Genomic DNA, 23925 nt, shown 5'->3' with positions numbered 1-23925 from the left:
ACACACCAAACAATTAATATATTTTTGTGACATAAATGGTAGTTCATATGAAAGTTTTTTTTTAACCGAGTACTGTGCTGTACCAACTTGTTTTTCTTGGTGGTTTTTTTTCAAGCATTTTTGCAACTACAACTGCATATTAATAATTCATATTATTTAATCTGAATCGCATGCAAATCAGGTGAAGTACTTTTCCGGGCCCTTAATAGTGTCTGGAGGTATTTCCCTCCAGCTCAGACAATCTACGTCAAAAAAGGTACAGTCTGTATGTAGCCTGAGAGTCCAAACCCAGGGCAGAATGTGGATGATTCATCACCAATCCTTCTCTTTTAGCTCATTGCTCTGAGCTCATTGTAATACATGGAGGCGGATCTGCATTTCCATTAACTTCCGTATCCTTTCACGGCAACTATGGTGGCATGGCGGTAACAGAACAATGTTCAGAGAGATTGTAGAGAGAAAATCAACCCTAAAACTCTAAAATTGATAAAGATAAAAAATCTGATTTTGAAAAGGAAGGGGTGGGGGCATACTTCATGCATTGGCACCTAGCACTGGCACTGAATGTTGATAATGAGGCGTTAAAATCACCCAGCCAGGAAAACTTCTGGTGACATGGGTCTGTGCTCTTATGTTTCCCTTAAAACAAATTTGAAATCTTGTTTTTGTATTGTTCATGGTGTCTTTACTGCATAGCATCTCTCTGTACTGGGTATGTGTATCTGTATCCATACATGTATCCTTGCGTCATTTAGTATTCTAGCATAAGTGTGTCTGTGTGTGGCCCTCTTCCTTCCCCCTTTTTTCCTCCCCTCTGTCACTGGATTTTCTCTTATCTCATGATGTTATCCGATGAGCAGCTAAATCTCCAGTAGTGCAAATCTAGCCCAACGGAGTCCTGACACGTTGTTATCACAGCACATGCAGAGTAGCCACTAAAGCGTCCTGTCTACATGCCTTTCTGTCACCTAGGAGGAGACAGAGGAACAGAGTACAGAGACGGAGGAAGCGAAAGAAGGGAGCAGTGTTTAGTGCATGCAAAATGAGAGAAAGAGTGTGTGTGTGTGTGTGTGTGTGTGTGTGTGTGTGTGTGTGTGTGTGTGTGTGTGTGTGTGTGTGTGTGTGTGTGTGTGTGTGTGTGTGTGTGTGTGTGTGAGTGCGGGTGCGGGTACGCGTGTGTGCGTGTGTGTGTGTGGTGTTCAAACTCCCACTTAGGAAGAACACATTTAGCCTTCACACAGTGGCCTGGAGGGATTCCGTGGCTTGGCTTTGTTCTCCCTCGCTTGTGTGTTTGCTGAATCCTTTGTTCCGTCTCTCTTCATAAATGACCTCCTCATATCCAGTACATATATTTTCTTTATGTTCATCTAAATTGTCTTGTTTGGGCACAAATGAAAGTCTAAAATTGATAATACTGAATAATCAAATGGGGAAAAAAAGTTTGCAAACATCCATCTTTTTTCCCTCTTGTTGTCCTTTTCCAAATGTGTCCCACTCTCTCTTTCTCTTTCCAATGCACATGGTGAATTCTGCATGGTCCAATTTGGTAACCATCTGTCTTGCTTTGAGGAGGCCATTTTGGCTCCACACAATGATGATGACTGAGTCATAAGAGATCAGTTTCCAAGCAGTTACAGGCCTCACGTAGATGCCATAACGATGCTGGTAGGAAAAAGCAGTCCAACCACTGTTGAATAATATCCTATTTAATTTCTACCAACATGTCTGTTTATTCAGTGCTATTTAAAAACAACAAAAAAGACATGACCACTATTATTATCTCATCATCTGCTTCCCTGATTTAATCACTCTATTACTAGTCGATTTAACACATTTTCAGCGTGTTTTCTGAAAAAACATTTTTATTTTTTTACCCATCCAGGCATGCTGACCAAGAATGCTTCTTTACACAGCAGGTAATTCCACCACTATGCGTGCTTGCTATTAGACAGTAATCATGGCGAGTATTTCGCACTGAGCTTACAATTAACCCTCCTTCATTCTCCATCAAACAAACACACTACTTACTAGTGTTTTAAAGCCAATTAAAGCCCTCTCAAATATGAGAGGAGCGCCGCTGGTGGACCCAACTTTCAAAACAAAGCCCTGATTAAAAGCCATACAAGAAGGGAAGACACTCGACAAATGCACACAGGAGAAACAAGGGAAAGGGAGCGGGATGGGGTTGGAGGGAGAGGGGGGGAGACAACACAAGAATAAAATGGGAGGATTACTGCCGCACTCCCGTCAGCGAAATGTTTGATTTAGTTTGGTTCTGGCCACTTAAGCCCCGTGTTAGGCCTATTGTTTCCATAAACCAATGCTGTAATCCCCATGCAGTGGAGAGAGGTGTGAAAGGGAAAGTGGCAAAGTGAGAGAAGAGACATAGGGATGATTCTAGCAACTGTTAAAAACAGAGGAGGGGTTGGGGGGGGGGGTCTACAAGAGGGTTAGAGGAGAGAGGGGAAGGAGAGAAAAAAGGGCACCCCCAATTTGTGAAAAGAGAAATTGGCCCAGATACAGACTTAAGTAGTGCCTCTATCCCCCAGTATGTCAGCTTTTTATTCTCCAAACTCTTTTCACAGTCACTATCATTCTGTCTTTGTTTCACCCTCCTTTCAAGTCTGTCTCTCTTCATTTCATTTCTGCCCAATGGTGAAAGCCGACGCCTCTCCCTGTGTCCCGACTACAAAAGCCTCTCGAAACAATCTCCTCTTTTCTTTCCTATACACCCGTGTGCCTTCTTTGGGTTTTCTGTCTGTCTTTTCTTTTTACTGGGGTTAATAAGTAAAAACTCAAAGTCATATCCCAGCTAGAAGTAATTAAGTTGTCAAAATAGGATCCTTTAAACTTCCCTCATCTTCTGATGGTGGAACATTCAGTCCCAGCCTCCTGCTGGGTCATTATCATATTTTTTTATTATCCATCATTAACTCAGCGTTGACACATTGTTCAGTCGGCGTGATGCGTGCAGAAATGTGTGTGTTTGTGTCCTAAGGCTTGCAAATTCATATGACCCACAAAGCTATACAGGAGCCTGATATCTGCATTTAAAAACACTGGAAAATCACACAAACACACAGATGCACAAGCTACGTCAAAATACTCCCTAGAACAGTTAAGAAAAGGGCAGGAAATGAAGAGACTGGGGGAAGAAAAGAGGAGGAGTAGAGCTGGATAGCAGAGAAGAATTGAGCTGTATTAAACCATAATCCAGTTAGCGACGGCTGGGTGTAATCTCAGTCATTAATAACACACTCCCCGGTCTAATCTACAAACCATCAAAAGAGGGGAACATTTTTCCATGGAGAAGTTCAGTAGCTTTTAGCGAAATTATGAGGATTTCTCGGTGCCTCATTTTCGCATTCGTCAAACGTCAGAGCGGGTTGACAGTTTGACAGGCAGGGAAGCAAAAATAATAAAGCACGATTGGAATTGCATAACCCTCAAATCCAGATTCCCAGTAATACGAGGCGGATAAATAAACTGTAGGATTCTAAATAACAAGTAAATCACTGAAAAGTGAAGGTTCATTCCTGCGACAGACTCAGAGGAGACATTTTATTCTTTGTCTGAACATTTGCATCTGTATTTTCCATCGGTGGAAAAAAAGGGTCAACTATAATAGCCACTGTCAAGAGTTATTAAGGCAAGTAGGCAGTGTATGTATGGAAGGTAGAGGACCACCGTCTGTGACACAAATGTATATACACACGTTTTAACCTTTTCTCTGAATGTCTCTCACCTGTTCACACTCCTATTTATGCATGTGTACTTCTCGCCTCTTTGTCTCCCTGAATCAATGACCCATATGCGTATGGTAATGCCATCCATATAAATATATATAAAGTATAACGCAAAAAATAAATCTCTCATGTTTATGCATACATTATGTCTCCGGTGATGCACTCCGAATTCAATTTAATTCCTCGGACACTTGCCCATGTTTAACAAAAGCCTGGACAGGCGCTGGCACATGCACAGACACAGACACAGACACAGACACAGACACAGACACAGACACAGACACAGACACAGACACAGACACAGACACAGACACAGACACAGACACAGACACAGACACACAGACACACAGACACACAGACACACACACACACACACACACACACACACACACACACACACACACACACACACACACACACACACACACACACACACACACACACACACACACACACACACACACACACACACACACACAAAACCGCTGTCACAGTCACATTCCCATTCTTTCTTTTTCACGCTCAGGTGCACGGACGGTCGGACGCGCACAAAACACAAATTGGGCTCGCCTGTTACAAAAGTGGTCCAGATGCGAGCAGCACTTGGTTGGCTGTAGGCATTAGGAAATCCAATATGGATGTGTTAAATGAACGCTAGCAGAGACAGAGAGAGCAAGCGAGCGGCGGAGGGAGGGAGCGAGGGAGGGACACAGACAGGAAGGAAAGCAGCTTGTTGATTACCCTGGTGTTTAACATTATGAAATGCCAGAATGGAAATGGTGCACATATCACCCTGTCAATTGCCTTGTTAGCTGCAACCAGAGAGAGAGAGAGCGAACAGGAAAAAAACAGCTTTCTCTAGTGCTTGGCTTAAATGTTTCATTTGTCTCAGCAGGGTTTGGAGTGGTAGGGGGTTTGAAAGTGGTTATGATATAAAAAAAATGCCTATGGCAAATCCGCGAGTGCACACACACACACACTCACAGCATGCCATGCAGAAATATATATATCTACACTAACCCACACACACACAATCTATCCCTCACACATCTGCCGGCCCCCACCGTCACAGTCTTGCCAATTTTGGACTCAATTCCCCACAGTTCATTCCACTGTGACACCTGTTGGCGAGGGTGAGGCGATTTGAGCATCGGAACATTCCTCAATGAGAAGAGAGAGAGAAGAGATAACTGCCGATTGCCAAGCGGAGAGACAAACGTCTGAGCATCTGTGGCCGTGATGGGGTCACTGAAGATCTGACAAAGAGAATCTAGCAGACTCAATGTACCGGAGGCAGAAGGGCACTCCAGGTTTAATGGATGTGTAAAAAAATGGATTCAAGGTAACTCTTTGGTAACTCACAATGGCAAATGTGCCATGAATGAAAGCGCTGAGAAATGTGAGTTGAGGATTGTGGATGAAACGAAAGCTCTAAATACAATGTAGTGTTGCGGGTGTGAACACACACAATGGGTCACATGTTGTGGGCCAGAGAGGCATTTTGTTAGGTTCAATCTGAAGCTAAAAGGAATGCATTCTAGTGCAATACATAACAATTCAACTATTATTACAAACAACTTTATAGGGGAGAGTGGCCTAAGTTGTGCAACTTTTCACTCAAAGTGACTTTAAAGTAAGGCCTTGACAGTAAAGTCTCCAACTCAAATATGTACATATATTTCAGGGTGTTGTGCATCCCTGGCAATATAAACTTTGGATCTGGAATAAACTGTTGAATAAATATAGCTTTCGGAAAAAAAGTTGTCTTGATGCACAACTTGCCCCCGGTGTGGTGTAAGTTGTGCGGTTGGAGAGAATACCATGGGGTGAATTGTGCCATTGATATATATCTCATAAACTGCAATGCAAGACAAAACCATTAGACAATCACTTATTTAAGGTGTATTTAAAGTAAATAGTTGACAAAGATTGAAGGACAATTTTCTTAAACAAGGCCTAGCAGATCTAATGGTTTTACCTGCAAAGCTCACAATGACAAAGTCACCATCATCATCTTTCTGGCCATCTGAACTCTCATCAGTGGTGTCGTTAAGTGGAATTGAGATGTCACTCTCTTCTGAGCTACTGTAGACAATCACTTTCTTTTGGTGACCAGCGTATACAGCCATGCCACTGGCACAACTCTCAGAAATGTACTTTGCACTAGTTGCTCCGTGCTTGTGGAACCAACTGCCACCTGACAAATGTGATTCCCCTACATTTCTGCCTTTAAATCAAGGCTCAAAACCCATATGTACACCCTGGTGTTTCCTCCCCATTAACTATCTTACCTCTGCACTACTATCTGTGTTTATGTGGATGTATGGGCTTTACGTCTTTTATTTTGGTTATTGTTATTTTACCTTCATTGTTTACCTACTGAATGCACTATGTACAGCACTTTGGACAGTGCAAACTGTCATAAATGTGCTTTTATAAATACATTTTACTTACTTACTTACTTATAACTCACCCAGGCCCTTTGGCACAAATCACCCCAATCCCAGAAATTTGGATAATAAGCATGATGCAGCAATTTAGGGCTGACATTGTGCTAACTGTATAGACTCAAAATGTAGCATACCAAAGCACTAAAACATGTGTCAAATGTTTTCAAACTTGTCTATAATTGTTCAGACACAATAATCAAAAAACCTTGATCATGGAAATTTTACTTTGAAAGGCAAAACACAGTTTTTTTATCTTAAATGTGCTTATATCTTATTCCTTGTGTCTCCCTTCTTTACAGGATGAGTCAAATGGATGGCTCTTCTTAAATATGTGGTCACATTTCCAATTTCTTCCACGGTTTTCTAGAAACAAGGGGTGGCACAACTTCCAAAATGCACAACTTAGGCCACTCTCCCCTACTGCTTAAAAGTGTTTTTATTACTTAGTTTACACCATTTATATGAACGAGGCGAGGCACCTATCATTCAACAGCAGGGTATCAACCAAACCTGAATATTATAATAAAAATAGGATTTATTGCAGGATTTATGTATCAGTTATAACCAGATGTCCCTCGAAAACTGGGCACTGATTGTATGGTTTGAATTTTATATTTTTTTGTTCGGTATTTCATTTAAAAAATATATAAATTAGACACATCAATAAATAGCGTACTTGACCAAACCCACTGCACCTTCACCTAACATGTCACCTATAAACTGCTCTGGGTGCTGCTGAATACTTTTAACAGTAGAGTTTGATATACTTGGACAAATGAACATGTGTGAAAACGTCTTTTAAACTTATCCTGGAAGAAAATACGTAAAAATGGGCAACATTCATGGACAGTACAATTTAATGATGACATACAGTATTTTACATAACCATTGCAGCTCTAAAGGGAGAACTGATTTATATTGCATTGCTGGATTATGACCTTTATCTACTTCAAATACCTCATCAAAGGCCTCTAGGGACCGATGTTACTAAACTTCACAAGGACAACTGCCCAATAATAATGATAACGTGTTGGAACACAATATGCCCCATGGGCCGTTGTCCTATGACAAACCTCTGCTTCTTCTTACCCTCTGGAGGTACAGTCAGAGTCTGAAGCCACAGTAATAAATGCTCCCAGCATTGGTAGCTATGACTGGGAAGGGACACTAATAGCCCCTGAAGTAATAATCATGCTATCAGGAGGGAACCTCCAAACCTTAAGGGGGCAGTAATCATGTTAAAGCATGAGTAGTTATGATAGTGCCACAACATTTCTCTACCGGCCACAGTTGGTCTACTATTCTTTATCATTTCTCATCTGGTCCTCATCTGGTCACTGTTGAATTTTTTTTTATAAATTAAACAGACAGACAGACACACAGCCAATGAGGCAAACACAGTCCGATAATTATCTATGCGGTTTGCTCTGGATTTGACACCTGTGTCCCGCCTCTTTTGTCTCTTTGGATTGGACAGCTGTGCTAACAGTACTAATGTGCCAGAGTGAAGACACACACACACACACACACAAACACCTGCAATGGAAAGTGAATGAAAATCCTCCACTGAAGTCCAGATCACTGGAAATAATGTGCACCTAAACGGTTTAGCTAAACCACACACAACCTTATTGGATGAACAGGAACCATTCCTATTCGAATTATAATACAATTATTATTATTATATAATATTATATTAACACCTCTACGCACTGCACCACAAGCACCCCCATTATCATGCATTTTAGAGTGAATGGTCTATACAAGCATCCGGTTTGGATAATTTTCCCCAACCTTGGTATTGCTACGCTTATATCTCATGTTAAATCATTTGCTCTCAGAGAAAATAACAGATGTGAGATGTGGATATAAAATGTCAAATTAAATCAAGCTTACAGTACATTGTCCCGAACAATTGAACTGCTTGACATATGGGTTTCCATTTCAATATTGAAGTAAGCACAAGCCCATTTAGAAAGAATTGCATATGCCAGCCATTGCACAATGTGATTTGTACCATCGCCTAGACGTGTTGGATCACATTGAAAATGCCACATATTTTTTAAATGAAGGACTGCCATAGTTTGAATATTCTGCAGTTATGCAGAGTTATCTACAGTATGTTCAGGGTCACATAAGCATGAGAAATGGAAGTAGATATTAAACAAAAGAAATGCTATGCCCTCATTGAATCCCTACATGCTCCAGTGGCGCTGTGTTCTCTAACTGATTGTGACATTTGATGGCTGATGTCCATTCTTTTTTTACGACAATGGAGAAAATAAAGTACCTGATGTAATATCCTACGTGTATAGTCAGTGAATTCTTAACATTTGTATACATCCATTACTCATGCAAAAATCATTGAATGCTCTTATCCTTGGGTCAAATAGAAGCTTCAATTATTCATTTACACTATGTTCTCAAAGTGATAACCTTAATCACTCCATCTCCAATGAATCTACCATTACTTTAATTAATTTAATAAAAGCCTTTCCTATAAACGTAATATCTATACCCCAAGTTCATTCTTAGTTAATCACATTTTTTATGTGCTTTTTTCACACACATAATTTTGCAAAGGGTAGCAGGAACACTATAAGAATATTAATTGTATTTTCTAAATGAACAAAAACATAAATCAGATGAGTCACTGCTAATGTGATATGCATGTCCACAGTGGTGAACTCCAAATTAACTTTCATTTTGCCTACAGTTGCCAGTTACACATCCATCCTGATATACTAGTGCACCACAAATTACTTCTGACACTCGTTTTAAATGCATGCCATGACAACACTAGAACTCTTATCCATGCTGGCAGCTCTGACACTGTGCAGGGCTTTCTGTTTGTTTGAGCAAAATGCTAACATCAGCATGCCACATCCTAAGAACGACAAAGCTATCAAGCAGGGATAATATTCACCATATTGGTATGGCATGTTAGTATGCTAATATTTGCTAATAAGCACTAAAGATCAAGTACTGATGATGGCGCAACATGAAAAGGCAGGGGATCATCGCAGTGTGTACAATTCCTCCTGGGGGGGGGGGGGGGGTATTACATGTGTGTGTCAAATGTTATTGTATTCCTTAAAATACTTGCTGGCAGTTCATTTGTAACAATGTAAATAATTAAGATGTGTTTATTTTCAAATGCTTGTTAAACTTGGGTCTGCAACCATAGTTTTAATTGTATGTTTTATTATGCCACAGAGGAAGTTTATGTTGTACTTAATGTGGTGCATGTTGTGTATCTCTCAGTAGCAAACGATCTCACGCCATTAATTCTGCACACTGGTTGTGTGTTAGTTTGTCCCACCACCATGTTACAGTTGCAGAATAAACCAGTCTGAATGCTCTATCCAACTTGTCTCCTGTCAGGTGTATTGAAACAGCAGCAGAGAAATATAGAGAAGGTCACACATAAAACATTTATTCTGATAAAAAGAAAGTGGTCGACTTACCACCCGGCAGACCAACAACCCGAGCCATGCCTCATGCACAATGTTGATGTTTTTAATGAAGGAAAAAAGCAGTGTGTCAGCATTTTACAGCTGAAAGTTATTCTCCCAACAAATCATTCCAAGTACACTCTGTAAATATACATGTTGTACTTATTTGAACCCGTCTCCTCACAAGGAGCACTTACCCTCTACGGTGCTTCCACAAAGTCAACCTTCAGAGTTGAAGGAAGTGAAGAAAAATAAAAGCTGACCTGACTCAAAAACAACAGAAGAAGCTAAGTGAACATATCCTGTGAAGTAAAAGTCTTTATCTGAGGACTGTGCTTTTGATGCCAAGAACTTCATTCGCCATATTGCAAGAATTCTCCTTCAAAGCAAGGTCAAAGTGATTGTGAGGACAACTGGGGAAATCCAAACCTAAAGAAATATCTCTTTGAAAGGTAAACCTGAATAAGTTTAGAGAAATGACAGATACAGTTTTCATAGAGACAAAAACCATACAGGCTAAAGGCCCTTGCACACGGGACACAACGCGAATAAACAGCACAAAAATGAGAATCATTTCTAATGTGAATTTTGACACGTCTGACTATAGGAAGCAACATTCTAGAACAATCTAACTCAGTTTGAAAAAAATAAAAGCCGCAATTTTGCCAAGCAAACTTACGACGCTGATATGGAAGCTTGTATTGACTCTATATACATTTGATAATTATTATTAACGGGCGAATTAATCGCATGGAAAATACGACAACTCAAGGAGGACGGCAAAGGAAAGTTGAGTGAGTGAGCCAATGTATCCTGTTAATACAGTAGATATTAAGACTGATAAGAATTGAAACCCCACAGCTCATGATGGTTCCTGGACTGCATCAAGAAAATGAGAATAATACATGTGTACCATGATTGCAATTCATGACATTTAAGCCAGCAATTCATTCCTTGGGTTTATACTTGTTTAACAGTAGATGCCAAACCTTCATATAGGATAATTAGACATGTACACTGTACTATTCATTAAGAAAAAAAATTATATGACAAAGAAAGATTTAGGTTATGGTGCATGGTAGTTTGAAAGTGTTGCACCCTCAAATGGTACTTCTGACAGGCCCCTTTAAAGAGCCCCATAAAAACAAGAAGAAGCTTTTTATCTTGGCTTTTGCAGCTGAACCCCGACTTTAAGGACCTTGGGAAGAATAGCTGCTGCAATGCAGAAGCTAATGAGGATCCTAAATAAACAAAACAAACACACACAAAATGTGCTGAAGTTCAACCTCACTGGAGGCACAGATCTTGTGACGAGAAACTTCTAAATTGACAAAAGTTAGAAAAGACAGAGATGTGCAGATAAGCAGCCCGGGAGTGAGAAGAAAAACAAAGATGCTGTCCTGTCTGTGACAAGATGCAATGGCTAAGACCTCAGTCGCAAGGTAGGAACAAATCAAGCTGTAGATTTCCAAAACACTCCAGGGAGTGACCAACACAATACAGCTTGTCTCCCCCTCCCTCCTGTCTATGTGAAACTTGGTGTTCTCCTGTATGTGGGGATCGATGTTGTAGTTTGAATACAGTAATAGATATAATGCACGTCATAAATTAGAACTCCCATTAATAAAGTAATGGCATTGATTTCCATTACATATTCTCTTTTGGCTTCCCAACAATAACTAACCTGCATGCGATCCATTGAGTGTATTGTGTTAGACTGCATACAGACAAACAGGTAATCTAACTTTAAGCCATTTGGAACCATATATCAACTGGTAGGGCATGCACCTGCACCAGTGTGTCCTCACACCCACATGAAAACACCCTCCAAAGACATCAATCCACCACAAAAGTCAGGTAGCTATCTCCAAAGTTTAAAAACACCTTCCAAGATGAAGGATTTAGGAGACAAAACTTCTCTTTTAGGACTACAATAAAATCCAATGTCCTTTCAATCAAGCGACCTGGTAGAGACTGACAGCCTCCCTACTCCATTTAGCATCATAAAGTGCATCACTTTAATGCAGACTCTTCAGACAAAATCCCTCAGTCTATGTCTCTGTCTTCTCCTATGGCCTCCCACAGTCTTTCTGTCTGCCTAGGTCAATGCGCACTTGTCATTTAAAGGGTTTTACCATTGCATTAAACCTAATTGTTGACGTTGAAAGTGTTGTTATGCATGTCATGCTGTCACATTAGAAGCTCCAGCTACCAGCCTGGCAGCACAAATGAAAAAGGGTGAAACGGCTTGGTCAAAAGTTAACAAAATCTCTAAAGATCAAAAATAAACAGGTTTTATCTTGTTTGTTTAATGCTTCCACAAACTGAACAGCAATTCACTGGAAAACTCTCTGTTTTGCAGAGGTTATGTGGGTGGAAGTAGTTGCTCTGAAACCAGCAGACTCCAGAGAGTTACTTCTTATAGCAAATAAACAGTCTGCCACATAACCCCCCCAAAAAAGCTGCCATTTGACAATTTTACACTTTGGTTTCAGGGCCAGTATATATTTTTTTCTTTTTTACTTTATGATAAGCTAGCTCTACCCTGTGGCTTTAGCCATATATATTTGATTGACAGTCCAAAAGCAAATTAATGTTTTTTCCAAAAATGGTGAACTAATGCTTAACTGTGTGTGGCATGTGAGAAAAAGGTAAATATGTAATCTCCAATATAAATATGGCAATTGTAATTTTCCATAATTAATTTCTTCATCTCCCTGTCTCCATAGTTATTTTCAACCGTATATTAATCTTAAAGCCATCATGTCTAAATAGGTTTTCTGATTTTCGCATCAAAGACATTACTCTGTGACTGTTTGCAGAACAAATTAGTATATTATTGTTAAAGCTCTTTCCATTGTGTTTGCTTTCAGCTTTTACAAACACACATGTGTAATTGAGTTGTCAATTTAGTAGAGGAATAGTTATTCTTGCCTAAAGTTGCAACCCTAGTGGTTTGAGAATAGCATAGCCCTATGACAAACCATCATTGTGTTGATAATACCTACTCACACAATCACTTGTTGTCTGATGCCGAGTGGCAGGATTCCAGATTCTTTGTCTGGTGGTGGCAGGAGCGGAGGCAAGGGAAGCAGAATGTGGTTTTGTCTCAACACTGGGCCAACCTCCAAAAATAGGCAGCCACAAATTAAAGTGGATCACACATGTGTGGTCTACACATGGAACTGGACATGTTATTAAGCACATTTAAACAAGTGTCTGTGTACACATGGTATCGTACACAGGAGGGGAACATACATTGCCCATGCATAATTCCTTTAAAAATAAAACTACTGCAGGAAAACATTGTTGGGAAGGGGTCGATGAGAAGATGGCTAGAAAGAGCAATGGCAGCTAGGGTCTGAAGAGTTGAGAGGGAAAGCTTCAAGGTTCAAAGGATTAGTCCCTCTAATCGGATTAATGGATTGCAATAATAGGTCTGGTCCCAGTCTTGATCATCTGCAATGTCTGTGATGTTTACTCGATGGCAGTATCGGTTTACGTAGCACATGCCATATACAATCGATCACTGTTAGGCATCATTAGCATATCTGTGCTATACTGTAGAAGATATACATATTAAAACCACCGCTCTACTAAAGGAGTCAGCCTTTTATACCCAATCACTATCCCAACCCATTAGATAATCTCTATTGTCATCCTCCTCTTTACCCATCTCACACTTTCACCAGAAGTGCATATGATACTGTGGATGTAATCAATACATCTAAGGACACATGGGGCACGAGGAGCATGTGGCCATATGACAACTTATTTGCTCATCCCAAGAACTGGAGAGGGAAATCTTGATCAGAGGCTTGGTTTGGAACTGATTGTCAGCACAGATTACCTGCTAACATGAGGATATCTTAGATTCAAAGCTCACTCGCCCAATCGATTTGCTAGCTGATGAGCCATCCTGATAACGACGCTGTTTGATTTGAGGCATATCATCCACCCTGGTCCTAGATCGTGTAGATGCTTTATATCAGGGAGCGAGTACGGCCACAACTTACTGTGCTGTTTGTAAATAGCGGAGGTCACCCACACACACTTTGATGAAATTCACTCCTGACACCATTGATGTTTCAGAGGTCAGGGGGTAACCAAGGTGACACTCTGTTCAACCAAGCCAAGATGCAGATTTGATCGTCATCTGTGTTTAAAATTGTAATCTAATTTGTCAAAAAGATTACATCTGTGTTTGCTGGGGCTGTCTGTATCAGATGGAGATACAGATGCAGCAAATATTTGCTCAGACCTCTTTTCCTCCATTTGTACCAGCTAAAACAAACACTAGGAAAAGTAAACTGGCAGATGGCTACATCAAAATTCTGATCAAAGGCGTTCTTGTGTTTTTCCAATAAAACATTTCACTGCAATCAACATGATGTATCAAAGTACTGCACCAGCATTGTGTAAGCTAAATTCAGTTTCAAAATGGCTGAAAATGCGGAAAGTGACTTTGGGTCTAATGTGCATTGATTTACCTGTTTGTTTGTGATGCATTGAAGGCACGGTTACATAAAGCTCTTTATTTGCCTTTGATATTGAATTGTATTCCCTCGTATTGAAGTTGGCAAGGTTTCCACACAAACACAAGGGATATGATCAAATGAAAAAAACAGCCATTCCTCAGCCTTGGAATGGCTAGATATTTTTTGATGCATGTCTTTGTTTGCGAACCAATTTCCCCAAAGCCAAAGTGCTACCGGAGAAAACAGAAACCATTTCCCTCCAAGTGGTGTTCCATAGATTTACGAGAGACGCGCAGCAATTTATAGCTCGGCGTGACAAAAGGAGGAATGGGTCTGTATAAGCGCACTGCTTTGCACCTTTGATGGAGTTGAGAATGTAAAGAGTTTGGAATGTGAATATTCATTGATAGGACAGACAGAGAGCAGCGTATGTACAGTATGTGTCTGGCAGACCACGGGGTGGATATCAAATCCCTTTCCTCTATCGTACGTCGTTCATCTTGTCTTGAGGCTCTCTCTCTCTATCTCTCTCTCTATCTATCGCTCACTTTTAAGTTCTGTTGTCGGTCCGAGCCGGGATTGTATGTGGCCGATTGGAAATGCCTCTATCTGACCCAGATCGTTGGAATGAGTTTTCTCACTGCGAGCATTCTAGAGACAATTCCCTGGCCTGGGAATGGAAATAAACTATTGGCTGAAACAACAGATAAGGGAAGAACAATCAGTCATCGTATGTGTGCAAACATGCATTTGTGTGTATGTATGTGTGTCTTTGTATTGTGTGTGTGTGTGTGTGTGTGTGTGTGTGTGCATGCTTTCATGCAAGTGCCAAATATGTGTGCTTCTGTCCGTGTGTGATCGAGTACCAGAGATCCTATCAGGCTAATACCTACAGTATGTTGGGCCTTTGACTAGGCTGGGTGCATCTCCATGGTAATTCTGCCCACAGTATGTTTGTCTTCCTCACAACTGAGGGATAAAAACAAATTAACAAAGCAAGGGAAGGGAAAAGAGCATAAGCGAAAGGCAGACACACACACAGGGCTGAACACTGAGAGCATGTTAATGTTATCGGATGTTTTGGAGTGCAGGTGATCAAGCCCACAGGAGATGGTGGGAGTCCAAAGGATTGTGTTGTGTGGGTATCTATGTGTGTGTGTGTGTGTGTGTGTGTGTGTGTGTGTGTGTGTGTGTGTGTGTCAGTGTGTGTGTGTGTGTGCGCTTGTGTTTTATCAGTGCCTGAACACCTGTTCATGGCAGGTGTGTGGATTACACAATCATGTTCAACTCCCATTTTTTTTAACACATGCTGAAAGGTAAATTACAATTACGAGTGTTTAAATAATTGTTCAATGGTATTGCTAATACAAAATATACATTTACCACTCTATTTTCCATCCTGTTACTAAACATTTTGTAGATGTCTTAGCTCAACTCGTATCAATATCACAGACATTTGATTGCTGGATAAAAAAACAAAACATCAAACCTTCAAAAGTTTAAAACTCTTTTCTCGTGCTGCCTCCTGGAAAGGTAAGTGAGACAAGGATTCCAGGAAAGGTGTCCAAGAATGGCTTTTACAGTGTATGTTTGCATGTCGGCTCCATCACCTAAGAGATGGTGAAATATGTCAGGTATAAATAACTTGACACCTGTGTCTAAAGAGCCAGTAAGGCTGTAAAAAGGACAAATAAATTGAAAAAACTGAAATATTACATTTGAAAACCTCAACATTTCTCAATATTGGCACATTAAACCAACCACAAAATTGAATTATCTCCAGAAAATATATGTTTTCTATTTGATAAGGGGGAAGCAAGCCTTTCAGTTCAGGTTGTAAACCGTCACAACACAGTGTATCACAAGAGGCTTCTGCTCCAGCACGGCAGATTGTCAGCACAGTGACGTATGTGCAGCTTTTATCAAGAGCTAAAGCGGTGGGCGTCATTGTTGGCGATAAAAATGTAACTGCAACGTCCCCTGTTTGACTCCAGATGGAGGCTTTTATTACATATCATCGCCTTCTGTTTCTGTGCACCCTAGTACAAGTCCATCCATCCTCTCAACAGCTTATCCTGTTCAGGGTTATTTTTGCTAATGTACCTGAATTTTGTATCTATAAAAATTACCACAAGAGGATTTTGAATGTGTGCTGCCTTTAGGCCCTTTACCGCAATACAGATTGTTCCAGGCTAAATGGATAATGTGTGAACGGCATTACAAATTATGAATTTTGAATTGAAACAGTCATTGTAGCAAAGCCCTCCTCATGCAGACATAAGAGCAGAGCTACTCCTGAAAAAGAGTCTCTCACACAGAAGAGCTATCAATCCCCAAAAGCACACGTAGATCTTTGGACATATCAGATGTGGGAGCTTTACTGGGTTTGTAGGATGTATGAAAATGTGAACATTCCTATTAGTAATACACACAAAGTAAGTTTAAGTATTCGTTCATGAATACAAAATATTGAACAAATGTAAAATTTGAGCTGTAATGAAAAACTTTGCTCTCCTTGCAGCTGGCATGGCTAAAAAAAACAAAAAAACACCTGCTATATAGTGGTAGTTATCTTAATACATTTTGGTATATTTTGGAGAAAAAAAAATACATATCAAGTTGGCCATGTTAATTTTACAAACCTTATGTCTTCCCATGAGGTCAAACTGTGGCCGACTACAAGTACAGCTGTTGAGATTAACTGGGGGCTTACTAGTGCAGATGTGTGTGCACTGTAATTCAGACATCAAACTGACAGCTTGGCAGCTCTAGGTGCTCAACCAACTGTGCTGCTGTCACAGGTTCAGGCCTGGCTGCCTCGATGCAGCAAACACAACTGACGTGATTTTCCTTTTTTTTTTTTTTAAACGAGCTGCTCCAAGTGAAGTGAACAGATTTGATCCGTCTCCAGATATGTCTCCTAGAAGTGCAGGGTTCAATTATTGGAATGTAAACATGTGTGAAAGACACCCCAAGATGTTCTATGTCAAGGATGTAATTGCTTTGAAGTTACACCCACTGATCTGTGCGTGTGTGTTTGTGTGTGGGTGTGTATTTTGCATCTTTGTGTCTATTTATGACAACTGTCAATGTCATGACAGTGAAATATGCAGAAGAGGTGTCAGGATTTAATTGTTCACACTGTGCCGCTCTCATCTTCAAGCTGATTTAACTCTCATCTTCAGCGGTGAGAAGTTCTTCAACAGGAGTTCTATATGAGCGCTTCCTCCATTTGCTGTAATCATCATGATGAAGTCTGGTGAGCCAGAATCTGTCATTGAACCACTTTACATAAAGAACTATAAAGTGGCTTTGTTTTTATTTGGAATGGTTTATCAAAATACATTATTCCAAGTCCTTCTGTTTGTGTAAGAGGTGGACCGTCATGCACGAAGATATACATTGCCTTGGATGACGGGGTTGATACTGTCATCTGTTATTGTATGTCCTTGAGTTCCTAAAAGAGGCAAACAGCCTTTGATGGATGGCCTTTTTGGGACCGTCCTGTCAGGCAACACAAAGTCTATTTCTGTCATGAGGAAGAATCTATAATGACAAAGATTGACAAATGTAATAAACTGCCACATTCACTATATTTTTGTTGAATGGTATCACTCTCACCCTCTGCTAGCTTCAACATAAAACACGCATACAACTGAGCCCCGCAAGAAATCTGTTCATGTTAATGAGATGCAGGTGGTCTCTGTGATTGCAAATCGAAAAAGGAATGTCCAGGTTTTAACTCAATTTAAAGTTAAAAGGCTACCCTATGTGTGTTAGCATTGTGGACAACACTGACAATTTCTAGGTATATACTGTCAAATGGTGCGGAATGCTCTTTTCGCTGCCCAAACAAGCAAAACAAACAAGTTTAACAATGTGTAGATATGAATTAGTTTTATTTTGAATTCATTACATGTCTTAAATAAAATTGGTGAACCATTTCTCGTTGTTCTGCACAAATAACATTATTTCAAAAAGTTGCCTATTTGAAGGCATTACTTCATAGGTGTCCATTGGCAATATTAATCTCTCAATGATATAGTGCAAACATCTGATACAGCATGCCTATAGCTGGAAATCCTATACTATGCTATATTATTACCAATGGTTTTATTTTGTGAGTATTCTGGAATATGTTTCTGCTTTTAAATGTCAGAAATGCATCACCAACACAATGCCCCAAACTCTACCTAAAGAGTTATTACATATAAAGATTGATAATTGAGGTCAAGACAGCATTCCGTCACACAAAGCCTCTAGGTAAAAACAGTATTACAAGTAAATGTTAAGACCTGCTCAAGTTTTTTCTGTCTTTTCATCTCCCACACACGTACTGTAATTCCAGTAATCTCGGTGGGTCTGTCGCCCTTTCTCCTGCCAACACACTTATACACAAAAACACATGCACACTCTCATGCACACAGCCCTACCTTGAGGGTGTGTGATACATGCAGTCAGGCCTGATAAATGGAAGTGTCTAGGAAGAAGAATGAGTTGGTGCCTTGACCTCCCCCCTGGCATGGGCATCTTTCACCAGACTGCCTTATCACCAGACACATGGTCGCACACATCACTTCCATAAAAATGTGAGCTTCCAAAAGTAGCCCACCAAGTATTCAAGCAATCAACCTAAAATAAAAAAAATGGTCTGTGATTATACACAAAGGACATGCTGCTTTGAGTCCCTTCAAACTGTGAGAACAACCATTTTCAATGATTCCACTCAAGTACACCAGGCTTTATTGTAAAAAAGTTTCTCAATTACTGGATTCTTAAAAAAAGCGAACTCCCTAGAACTGGTTCATTCAAAAGTGCATTGACCCTAATCCTGCAGAGCCTAAAACGTTTCGCAATCATTATGCTAGAAGCTTTAATAATTAGATCAGAATTTCCCCTTGCTACTATTTTACTAACCTTAAATACTAATAAGATTCAGAGATGTACATACAAATTGGATGCTTTCAATATATAGCCAATCAGAAGAAAACTAGAAAAGTTAAGTGAATAAGTCATTCATTCCATTTATGCTAACATTTAGCACAGTTTAGTTATATGCTGCATTTCCTACATTGTAGTGAACCCTTCCAGGTTTATACTTTTTCAGTTGGTTTAACACACAACGATCAACCAAAATTTAATTATCTCCTAAAACAATACTAAGCACATAGTCTACATCCCATTTATCAATGTTGCAATATGCCATAAGTATAGCATAGTTAACACACTGTTGAGCATCTGTGTTTTAACTTTTATCTTTCCGTGAAGAATTCCACTGACATTATATTGTCCGCAGAGTAAAAACAGACAGGGAATCTAAAATAAATCCAGTAAATTGAAGGTGAAAACTTATAGCCACTTTATCCTCTAGTGTCCTTTACGTGAGACGGGGGTCATTGTTTACAATGTGTGTGAGTACGTGCTAGTGAGTGACAGCGTGTGCATGTGTGTCCGAGAGAGAGCACGAGAGGACATGGCTGGCAGTCGGTTCACCTTTCAGTTTTAATAGATCATCTCTCAAAAGGATCGATAAAAAAGATGCCTCACTGAAATGATGCTCTCCTTTTGGCACTTAAAGTATTAGAAGAGAGTGTCCTTGTGTTGAGTGTGGATGTGTGTTTGCAGCACACGTGATACGGTTCATTTGTATTCGTGTTAAGGCACAGATGTTTGTCTGTGTGTAGGCCTACTGAATGTGTATGGACGGTGACCCCATAGTTTAGGACTCCTCCATGTCTGTCAGACTACTCAAGTGTGCCACACTAAAATATGTCCCCTTGGGCCAAAACACAGATTTGGAAAGGGTCCACTGCTCTTTCCTCGCCTCGTCAGTAAACTGAAGGAGACTGACCATATGAGGCATTATTACATAAACATTTGCAGTGTGTGTGCATGTGTGTGCTATCTATCTATCTATCTATCTATCTATCTATCTATCTATCTATCTATCTATCTATCTATCTATTGCTGTGCAGCGAAATAAAAAAGTCTGACCTTTTACTGCTGTGTCTTGCCTCTGAATGTCTCTTTGAAGATCCGTCTCTTCAGGTGAGTCAGCCTATGTGGAATCATTAATTCCTATTGTGGTTTGCATGAAAGACAGCCAAAGAGCAGAGAGCAAAGGACTGCAATCGGTCTGTTCAGTTACAGTGATTGCATCGGTAAGGTGAAAGTCCAAATGTCATAGCAGAGAATGGAAATAATGTATCGTATTGTAAAGATTCAACCTGTGCATTCAACGTGTTGACGCAATGGATCGAAATACCCTAAAGCGGAGGAAGGATGTACATTATGACTCAATTTTGCAGCAACATGAAGTGACGCTGAAAAGGGCAGCATCTTCCGCTTGTGTCTATCTAACAAACAGGCTATGACATATAGATGGCGGGGAAACAAGGTTATGACTGGATAGATGTTATGTGTCATATGGGTTGTTGTATTGATCTCGTTTTCATTCTCCTCTACCAGTTTTCCCTGACATGGCATTCTCTCTCTGACACACACGCACAGTCGCACACCCACCAAGGACCACCAAAGAAAATACATAAATATTCGGAAGAAATTAAATGTATGTTTAGCCGTTTGTCCGTTGAGTGACAGTTCAGTTAAATCAAAGCTAATGTGAATCATTGGCTGCGTATTGCAGGGAGAAGGGGTGCAGGAAGGGGAAATAAAAGAAAAAGGGAGAACTGTAGAGAAATAAAAAGTGGAGAAAAAGAAGAAAATAGGCCAAGGATGACTGAGTTATAACATTATATTTTCATTGACACAATTCCAAACTACACATCATCTCCTGTTAACCTTTTTTTATGCTTGACCATTTTATTTGACTGAATTGGGTAACAAATTAACATCTGTAAAAATAAATTAAAATTTTAAATAAAAATCTCCCCACACCCGAACCTAACACAACAGTCGGTCAATGGTGCAGCAGACAAAGAGTGAATCAGTCATGAGTTTTACTATTCCTAGTAAAGTATGCTCTGTAAAGTTCTGCTGTTACTCACGTCCTAATAAAGCTCAGTTGCACTCCAGAGAGACAAACACAGTATGCATACCTGTGAGGCCTTTACACATCAATGTACTGTTATGTCACTGCGTTGACTATCTATGCCATATACACATCCTTATAAAAAAGACAGTAGATTTGTGCCACAGGAGAACAATAGCTCACACACACAGACACCAGAGTTCAGGTCACAAGTGTGGACTAACGGGCCAATAACTCATTTTAAATGTGGACAGTAAATGTCTCTGGACTTACGAGAGACAATGAAAAGTCTTTGCTGTCACGTAAAGTCAAAGTTCACAATAGTTGGTCTCTGAGGTAGCCATTTAGCTCCCCTTACAGGCGGTTTTTAGTTAAGCTTAGGGCTTCAACCAGCTTTTTTTATTTGAATGTTTTATTCATCTATTAATTCCGATAATTCAAAGGAGACACTCTTCAAAAGTCTGTATACTAACAATTCAAAACCCAAACATATTCAGTTTACAATGATATCAAACAGAGACACGACTCAAATCCTCATATTTGAGAAAGTAAAATCGAGAGAGTGTTGCTGTTGCAGATAGATTTCTTACAATCGAATTATGAATTCATTGATCGTTTCAACTCTAGTTTGAGGCAATCCACTGCAACAAGGTGTCGCTACAGATCCTCAAAATGAAGCCTTTTTGAACATCCATTATGATATGTTCAGTCTTTTTGAGCTTTGGCTCGGTTCATTTGGTTTGGACGTAGGATGAGTTGAAGCTTTGAGGCACAACTCAAAGTCCATGCATGAAGAGTTGTGTTATTAGTTCCTGGATTCAAATATCCTCTGTTTTCATTTATCATAAAACAATCAGATTCACTTCTACAACATTTTCCCTATCTTCTGCCCTTTATATAGATGATCTGCTTCAGGGCTTTGCATGCCATATTTGTATTTTATTGGTGAGAAAAAAAATTGAAAACACCTACTTTTCATTAATAACAGACACAGTTTAAGGTGTATCATAGCCTAAACTGAACGCAAGCATTTGCGTCCCTCTGGGTTCTCTGGTGAAATGCATAAAGGCCGAGCGACAAGAGCGTGAAGAAAACAGAAATGTGTTGCACTGTGATTGATGATATAATTCAACCAGACAAGGAACATCGTTATCTGTGCCATATCTGTCATGTGGTACAGAAAAATACACACATACATGAGTATGTGCACCAACATTGTTGTTTAAATACATAGAATTATGAACTTAACGTACACATATTCAAGCAACAAGCCAAAATATATATAATAAAGGGTATTTTACTCAGACTGGAAAATGAGAGGCCGCATGGGCATCAATAGGCATCCACACAAACACAGTCATACAGATACAAGACCACACACACATGCAGTGTGTTTACAACTCCTCACAGGGGATACCAGGGTGGCCCGGAGCTGTCATGGGAGAGTGAGCTGTTATTTGGAGAGGTGGGTTGGGAGACTAGTAGAAAGGGATGGAGCAGGGGAAAACAGAAAATGCAAGTGGCAGTAGAAAGCAAGAACTTTGAAAAACTATTGATTGGAACAAAAAAAGACTTAGAAAAACATGATTCACTTGAACAATGGTACACATACAGTAGTAGTTAGATGAATATTATGTTTTGGGGAAAAAGCTGTGACATGTGTTGAGGGAAATCAAAATGAGAAGGAGGTTGAGGGAAATAGAAACAGATCAGGTTAGGAAAGAGAGCACAATTGATAGGTAGAAAAGGGATGCCTCAGCAAGACACTTCCCTACTGATATATCTACACTCGAGGGTATTGGATATCCAGCTTGATATAATGGCCTATTGCTGTGCAACAAAAAGTTATGCAGTGACATCCTGAATCGTGTGGAATTAGAAACTAATTTCAGACTATCCCCAACAGGGAAACTACTAAGGACAACTGAACTGAAAACTGATGTTTTTCTTGTTTTGTTTTTTCCTTTTAAAAAATACCCAGCACCTTAATACAACTTTGTAATCAACATCTAATTTATTTTAGCTCTGCAACCTGGTATATCATATTCATGCACTGGGAATTTCCAATAATGTTTAACATCCAATGGATATGGAAGAAATTTGCCATATAATAATTCAAAATAGATTAAATATAACAGGGGGTTAAATGGCAATGATACAAATTAAAACAGGGGAAGGTGATTTCCAGCAAATGTTTGGCGACCGCTTGTTTATGTTCATACGATGCAATATTTGACACTCCTAGCACCAGGCTATGAGCCAGCTTTTTAGATTGAGCTGCTGCTGTGTGTATACACCCAACCCCAGCGTCACAACGGACAGGTAGCGGATGGTGAGTAGATATTAGCTGATTTTGACAAAGAGTGTTCTGGATTACAATCGCTGAGTAACCTTTAATGATTGTAATTCCTTTTATTGAAAATAGTGAATTGGTTCATGTGTATCAATTCAAACTCACAGTGTGTGGTGTACCTTTGTGCCAGTGCAACAACATTAATGATTAAATGAAATCCCATCAGTAACTTTTGTGTACTACCTTGATCTAATGCATAACAATATTTTTCAAAATTATGAGAATTTTACTTCTTGACCACTGTGTGTTCATTTTTTCCAGCTAATTAGACCCCTGCTAAAACAGGTTAAAGCTACGCAGACATTATACGTGAGCCAATGGGAACAGGTCAAACAGATGTTAATAACTCACTTTGCACAGACTCAAAATAAGTGCCACACCAGTTTAGGATACAAATCAATCCAGGTCCATGTGTTGATTATTGGTCCTACATACATACATCTTAAATGCAT

Source organism: Ammodytes marinus (assembly GCF_949987685.1).
Source record: "Ammodytes marinus genome assembly, chromosome: 3".
NCBI classification, from domain to species: domain Eukaryota; kingdom Metazoa; phylum Chordata; class Actinopteri; order Uranoscopiformes; family Ammodytidae; genus Ammodytes; species Ammodytes marinus.
Note: the sequence above shows the minus strand (reverse complement) of the source record.